Genomic DNA, 6,520 nt, shown 5'->3' with positions numbered 1-6,520 from the left:
AATAGTCTAAGAGACTCTAACTGTTCTGGGAGCTACTCTCTATATAAGGTACTCCTGCATGCCTAATATATTTTTCTCCTATTAATCTGTTTATTGTCACTTAATTCACAGGCCCCCAACCAGTAGGACCTGAGTTGGGAGAGGAGAAGTTTTTCCTCCCAGCACATGACACTGTTCATTACAAATTAATTTTAACATGAATATAAGCTCAGAGAGCAGAGACTGAGTTTGTCTTACACTCATTGAATCCTCTAGAAGTTTCCCTAAGCCCTTGCTTATCCTTGACTATTTTTTTTACTTCATTCACACATGAACAACAAATTAATGTACTACAGTATTTTTCAATATGGAATCCGTGTACTATAGTATTTTTTTTTCCAAAGCTAACTGAGTATTTCTCAATTGAACTAGTTATTTGATCCTTGATAAATATACTCCTTATTCTCCTTATTCAAGTCCTCACCCAGCCCTCCAAATCCATTCAATGTTTCTCTACCCTGCTGTGACCACTAGAAGGCTCACAGCTGTTTTCTGCCTCTGTTGGCCCCCTTGCCTGCTGGCCCCGGGCTGGGTTCAGGCAATGGAAAGTACCAGCAGGTGATCAGAGGGCAGGAGGGGAGAGAGAGGTCAGAACTTACCTTTTCCCCATTTCCCCTAGCCCAGTGCAGAATCTCTTAACAGCAGCTGTGTCCCTTTGTGATTTTAGAACACATACAGGGCCCCTGCTCTGCTAACTTTACTTCCTCTTCTTGTTTCTTTAGCCCAAGAGATATCAACAGGCTGTTGCTAGTCTCTGGGTGCCTCACCTTCCTGTTTGCTCTTTTAATCCTTTCGGTAAGTAGTGCCTTTATTAAAGTCTCTTCATGAAACCATCAGAGGTGGTTGCTGTTTCCTGCAGGAATCCTAACAGACACAGTAGATAACTTGGTGGGTTGTTGTTGGTTTTATTTTGTGTGCGTTGCGGGTGGCGGGGGCAGGAGTAGGGGGACAGGGTGGTGAAAATGTCTAGGATTTTTACGTTCTCTTAATGGTTGAGCATTGTCATTGTTTTGTTATGACAAAACAATGTGATTGGGAATGTTATTCACACTTTCAATGTCTAGATGTTTACACTGAGTTTCTCTGGATCTTTTCTTATCTTAACACTTTGATCTTTGTTTCTGGCCCAACAATTCAGTTGTCTCTTTTGGGAATTCTATATTCCTTGATTGAATCTCTGTGATCTTTTCCCCATATTTTTAAATCTCACTCATCACCTCAATCTTTTACCCATTTCTTCTGTGTTCTGGGAGAGTTTTGCAAATTCTTTTGTACTTCACTAACTGATTTTCTTCTATTGGCTGCTTCCATCTCTGTTTTAAATTTGGCTGTCATGATTTTCAAATTCAGGCAATCCTTAATTATTTTAGATGTTTATTCAAGTTATATAAATGCAATTCTCTCTTGAATCTTAATAAGAAGACAAATCAGTTGTTTTTTCAAAACAATCTACTGAAAATGGCTGTTCTCTGAGTTGGATCATCACCCTCATCCCCCACATTTTTTGGTTTAAAAATACATTTGTAGGCAACATGATTTTTCTGTTTACCTATTGTCCAAAGAATGCTATATGCTTGCCAGTTTTGCTTATAGTTAAGTAAAACTTGAGATGATCCCATCAAAAATATTGATATATTTGTACAAATCCTTTCAGAGGGGCATTAGGGGAAAAGCCTTCAGAATATAGTCAGTTCTTGGGTCCAGCATGGAGGCAATCAGAAATGACCTGGAGCTTGAGTTGCTGCCAGAAACCATGTTTTATTCCTTTTTGTATTTCTAGCACAATATCTGATAATGAAGATTTGATGGATAAACAAATGAATGAGTTCAAAGTTAAAGAGTTTTAAAAGTAGTCACTGGAATAAATTTTCCATATTAAGAAAAAAATTAAACTTTAAAATATTCATCATTTTAGCACACTGTCAACAAAATTGTGGGTTTAAAGAAAAGATTAATTTAATGCTTTTAAGGTCCAAAGTGTCATTTTTATTAAAATGCCATTGTTTTCTAAGTTCTGAACCAGTATTCTTCTTCTCTGTACTTAGACAGAACAAATATGCAGATGAGTCATCCAACTTGCAAAGAGGCCATGGGAGGCACGATGAGGTCAAGAAAAGAGCAAACTGACTTAGTGAGAGAGACCAAAGTTCCACTGCCATCTTCCAGCTGTATGACTTGCATATGCCATTTAAATGAAGTCTGGGTTTTTTTTAATCTGAAAAATTTGCCTTATCTACCTCAAAAGAAGGGGATGAAAATGCATCTTAAGCATGAAGTGTTATGCAAATCTTGGTTGTGGTTATTACTATAATTTCATGTATTGATTTTAAACAAAATGTACTTTGAGTTGGAAGGTAAAAAATATGAAAGACTCTAAGAATGGGGGCGGGGGGAACCAAATGATCTGTGGCCACACTGAAGGTAGAAAAAAAGGAAGTGAATTTGAACTAAAGAAGCAGAAGTTGAGAAAGTACCAAAGTCTTTGACTTTCAGAGTGACCGAACACCAGCATAGTTCACCAGAGAAGATCAGGAATGCCGTCTCTTCTGAAAGGGTACCAAAAAGAGAGTAAACAGATCATTCTATATTGATCAAGGAGTGGCAAACTGACATCTGCAGAACAAATCTGATCCCCAGATGAGCTCTATTTGTTCAACAAAGATGTTGTTGTCGTTGTTACTTTTTTTATTGAATTTGAGTGCTTTGGCGCACCTAGTCTTTCTGCCACTGTAGGTCCCACGACTTTCTGTTGCCTTATACTCAGCCCTTTAATTATTCAAGATACCTGCAGAGCCCTAGAGGCCTTTGAGGTTATCACTTCTACTGAAGGCCAATGCCCAAGGTTGCTGCCCTGCTATCTCTCCTCCTAAGTTTTCCTAAATGTGTTCTAGTGGTCACTATGCCTGCAGCCTGTCTTCTCTCCACTCCATCTAGCATATGATAAGATAAGTCCTTATGTCTAAACTTCTCAGCCCAATATATGATATCCTTTAAGAAAAGTTTTCAAACTTCCACTTTCAGTCTCATCTCCTGACTTATTTCCACACTTTTCCCTTTAAGTCCTCCAAACTTTCCATTTGCTAGAGACATCATCCTTATTTCTACTCTCAGCCTTACATTTGGTGTTTTCTATGACTTGAATGCTTTTTATTATTCAGGGCCAAGGTCAAATCTCATTCCTATGAGGCCTTTCCTAATTTTCTTTCACTACCCAAACACTCACTTTAGGAAGAATTAGTTACTCTTTTTTCTGTGTTTCCACATGAATCTATCCAATTCAAGGACTTCTTTGCATGTAAATCTCTATATCCATATTTCTCTACCACACTGTAAAATCTTCAAGGCCAAAGACTGCATCATATTTATTTTTGCATCTATCTCAGGTCCTAATACAATGGTTATACTATGATTGTAACTGAGTAAGAGTTATGGTGGATACACAATTTTCAGCAGATGTCCACAAAGGTAGATAAATGAAGAAACATAGGAAGAGTGCCTGTTATTTTCTGTTTCTTTTAGGATCAGTTAGTACTTTTATATAGGCCTTTGATTGGGCAGTGATATTTTGTGGGGTACATTGCCTACTACAGGAATGGAGAACCAGTCTTTTTTTTTTTTGAGATGAAGTCTTGCTCTGTAGCTCAGTCTGGAGTGCAGAGGCATGATCTTGGCTCACCGCAATGTCCGCCTCCCAGGTTCAAGTGATTCTCCTGCCTCAGCCTCCAGAGTAGCTGGGATTACAGGCGCATGCCATTGCACTTGGCTAATTTTTCATATTTTTAGTAGAGACAGAGTTTTACCATGTTGGCCAGGCTGGTCTTAAACTCCCGACCTCAGGTAATCCACCCCCCTCGGCCTCCCAAAGTGCTAGGATTACAGGCGTGAGCCACCGCGCCCAGCCAGACAACCAGTCTTTCAAACATGTGCCTTTGATGACACAGAGCAGGCTGGGAACAATGCTAAGTCATATCCCCCTTCTTTTGAAGTAGATAAGGCTGATTTTTCAGATTGCTACTTGCAATCTTCTTCCACACCTAAAACTGCAAAAACTACCAATTACAGCACAGACTGAAGGAAAATTGCCTGGCACACTCCAGGGCACACCAACTTTCAGCACATATATGCTCAAAGTTTGATGACCTATACCCCCAGAACGCTGCAATTCTATCTTAACAATGTCAATAAGCAGGACACTTGATTTTTCACATTGCTTTAAAAGAGAAACAAGAGTGATAGATTTGATTTGCAGACGAAACACTGAAAAAGAAAACAAACAAAACACAGTTTCGTCTTTTTTTTTTTTTTTTTTTTCCATTTTCTGGAGAACGGGGCCTCGCTATATTGCCCAGGCAGGTCTCGAACTCCTGGGCTCAAGCTATCCTCCTGCCTCTTGCCTCCCTGAGAGCTGGGATTACATGCGTGAGCCACCGCGCCCGGCCACAAAACACAGTTTCAAGAATGAAATGCCCTAAGAGGGATTTCATGATTTCTAGATGATACTCATTATACATAAGTCTGTGCGATATTCCTATGTTACAGCGATCCAGCACAATACTGGTTCTTCATGACACTGGAGTAAATTAGGAGATTAGGGTTCAACAAGGTTGTATAAAAAGGTTTGACTTTTGACGTTTGGAAGCACAGTTGCATGGGGAAATAAGAGGAATATTTGTCACAGCTCTGTAACTTAAAAAAAAAGGAAAGGATTCTTTACATAATGTCTGAATTTATTAATTCAATCAATATCATTGAGAACAGATTAGGTACTGTTCTACATGCTGGGACTAGAATGATGAACAAAACATGCAGAACCCTACACTCATAGAACTTGCATTCTGGATGAGGCTGACATTTTAGTGATGGATTCAGATTTCTTCTTTTTAAAATTTCAGAGTCTTGTAATTCCATAGGAAGTCAATATTTTGGAGAAAGGATTTTCATGTTATGTAAAACAAAGGTCAAAAAACAGTAATAAATCATTTTAGGAGAATAAGAGGGAGACTAAGAAATATCCTGAAATGCAACTAAATAATCTCTTACACTTGCACTCTCTCCTTCCATACCTACAACTGCAAAAAGCACTAGTTAGCATAGGCAGGGAGCGAGTATCTTCTTGTTTTCACTCCTCTCAGGCGTGCTTCATGGTCACTAGGTTGGTCAACTTGCTTTCTCCTAGGAACTGAGAGGAACTCTTCTGCCAACAACTTGCCTGTTCCTTTGGAGTGCACAAGGCAGAGTGGACCTGTGTTGGTCATGTTCTCTGAGACTGTGGTATAAGCTTGGAGTAACTCTTAACCTATGGGTTCTGGGGCATGGAGAAGGAGGTGAACACCTCAGGAGCCAGCCAAGTGGAATCAGAGAACCAGAGACCACATGAGCCAGCAGAGCACATCTGAACCAGGAAATGTGACTGCTCTCTGGAGCAGTGGGTTTCAACCTTGTCAGACGCAGCTTTTTTTTTTTTTTTTTTGAGATGGAGTTTTGCTCTTGTTGCCCAGGCTGCAGTGCAATGGCATGATCTGAGCTCACTGCAACCTCCAGCCCGCCAGGTTCAAGGGATTCTCCTGTCTCAGCCTCCCGAATAGCTGGGATTATAGGCTCATGCCAGCACATCTGGCTAATTTTTGTATTTTTAGAAGAGAAGGGGTTTCGCCCACTTTAGCCAGACTGGTCTCGAACCCCTGACCTCAGGTGATCCACCCGCCTCAGCCTCCCAAAGTGCTGGGATTACAGGCATCAGCCACTGTGCCCGGCCCAACACAGCTCCTTTTATAACAAATATTTTGTAATGTACCTTAAGTGAAATAAATAATATAATTTACTCCACACGTTTTTTTAAAAGTCAGTATAATGCTCTAAATATATAAGCTTAGGCATAGAGATTATACATAGAATCCCTGCAAATGCCCTAGTAGTGAATATAGACTGATAAAGATATGTTGGTCTATGGCTTAAATGCCACAGTGAGGCAATTTTCCATAATGTTTTAACTCTCAATTTACATGGTGGTTATATTCCTAAAAACTTCAATGTATATTAAAACCATGAACAACAACAACAGCAAAAACCAACTTTGAATTTATATGTAAAATGTAGTTAGGCTCTGGGCAGAATAATAAGCAGGTTCTTCACCAATATGAATGCCCACCAAAATATTTGTAAATTGTGTGGGACACAAGACAACGTTTAATTGTGTGGAACCGCCCTGTGCACTGCATCAAGCCTAATCTCCCAATCCCTTATTTTAACCTCCCAGTCATGGCGACAACAAAATACCTCTCCTCCTACAAATTTCCAAAGCCCTTGGGGTATGGAGTGCTACTGTCCCCTGGTCTACCATACTTGAGCTAGCCCAATGCTGTCCTAGAGATGGGGCCGGATGGGGTTTTCACTTGCATCCAGCCATGTGCCTAAATGAGTTGATCAAATCCATTTAAAGGGCTTGGTATGCAATTGGCATTTTCTTTCAACATTTGAAATG

At 39.9% G+C, this 6,520-nt stretch overlaps 1 long non-coding RNA gene across 1 annotated transcript; it reads left to right on the top strand.

Annotated features, from left to right (window-relative positions):
- The first annotated feature begins 656 nt into the window (after positions 1-656).
- Positions 657-4,750, top strand: LOC134810210 (uncharacterized). The gene is made up of 2 exons (XR_010157738.1): positions 657-834; positions 2,085-4,750. It is a non-coding gene; the product is annotated as an uncharacterized LOC134810210 (long non-coding RNA).
- Positions 4,751-6,520: the final 1,770 nt, after the last annotated feature.

Source organism: Pan troglodytes, chromosome 5 (assembly GCF_028858775.2).
Source record: "Pan troglodytes isolate AG18354 chromosome 5, NHGRI_mPanTro3-v2.0_pri, whole genome shotgun sequence".
In the NCBI taxonomy this organism is placed as follows: domain Eukaryota; kingdom Metazoa; phylum Chordata; class Mammalia; order Primates; family Hominidae; genus Pan; species Pan troglodytes.
The sequence above is the reverse complement of the archived record's forward strand: the minus strand, read 5'-3'. Positions and strand labels throughout refer to the sequence as shown.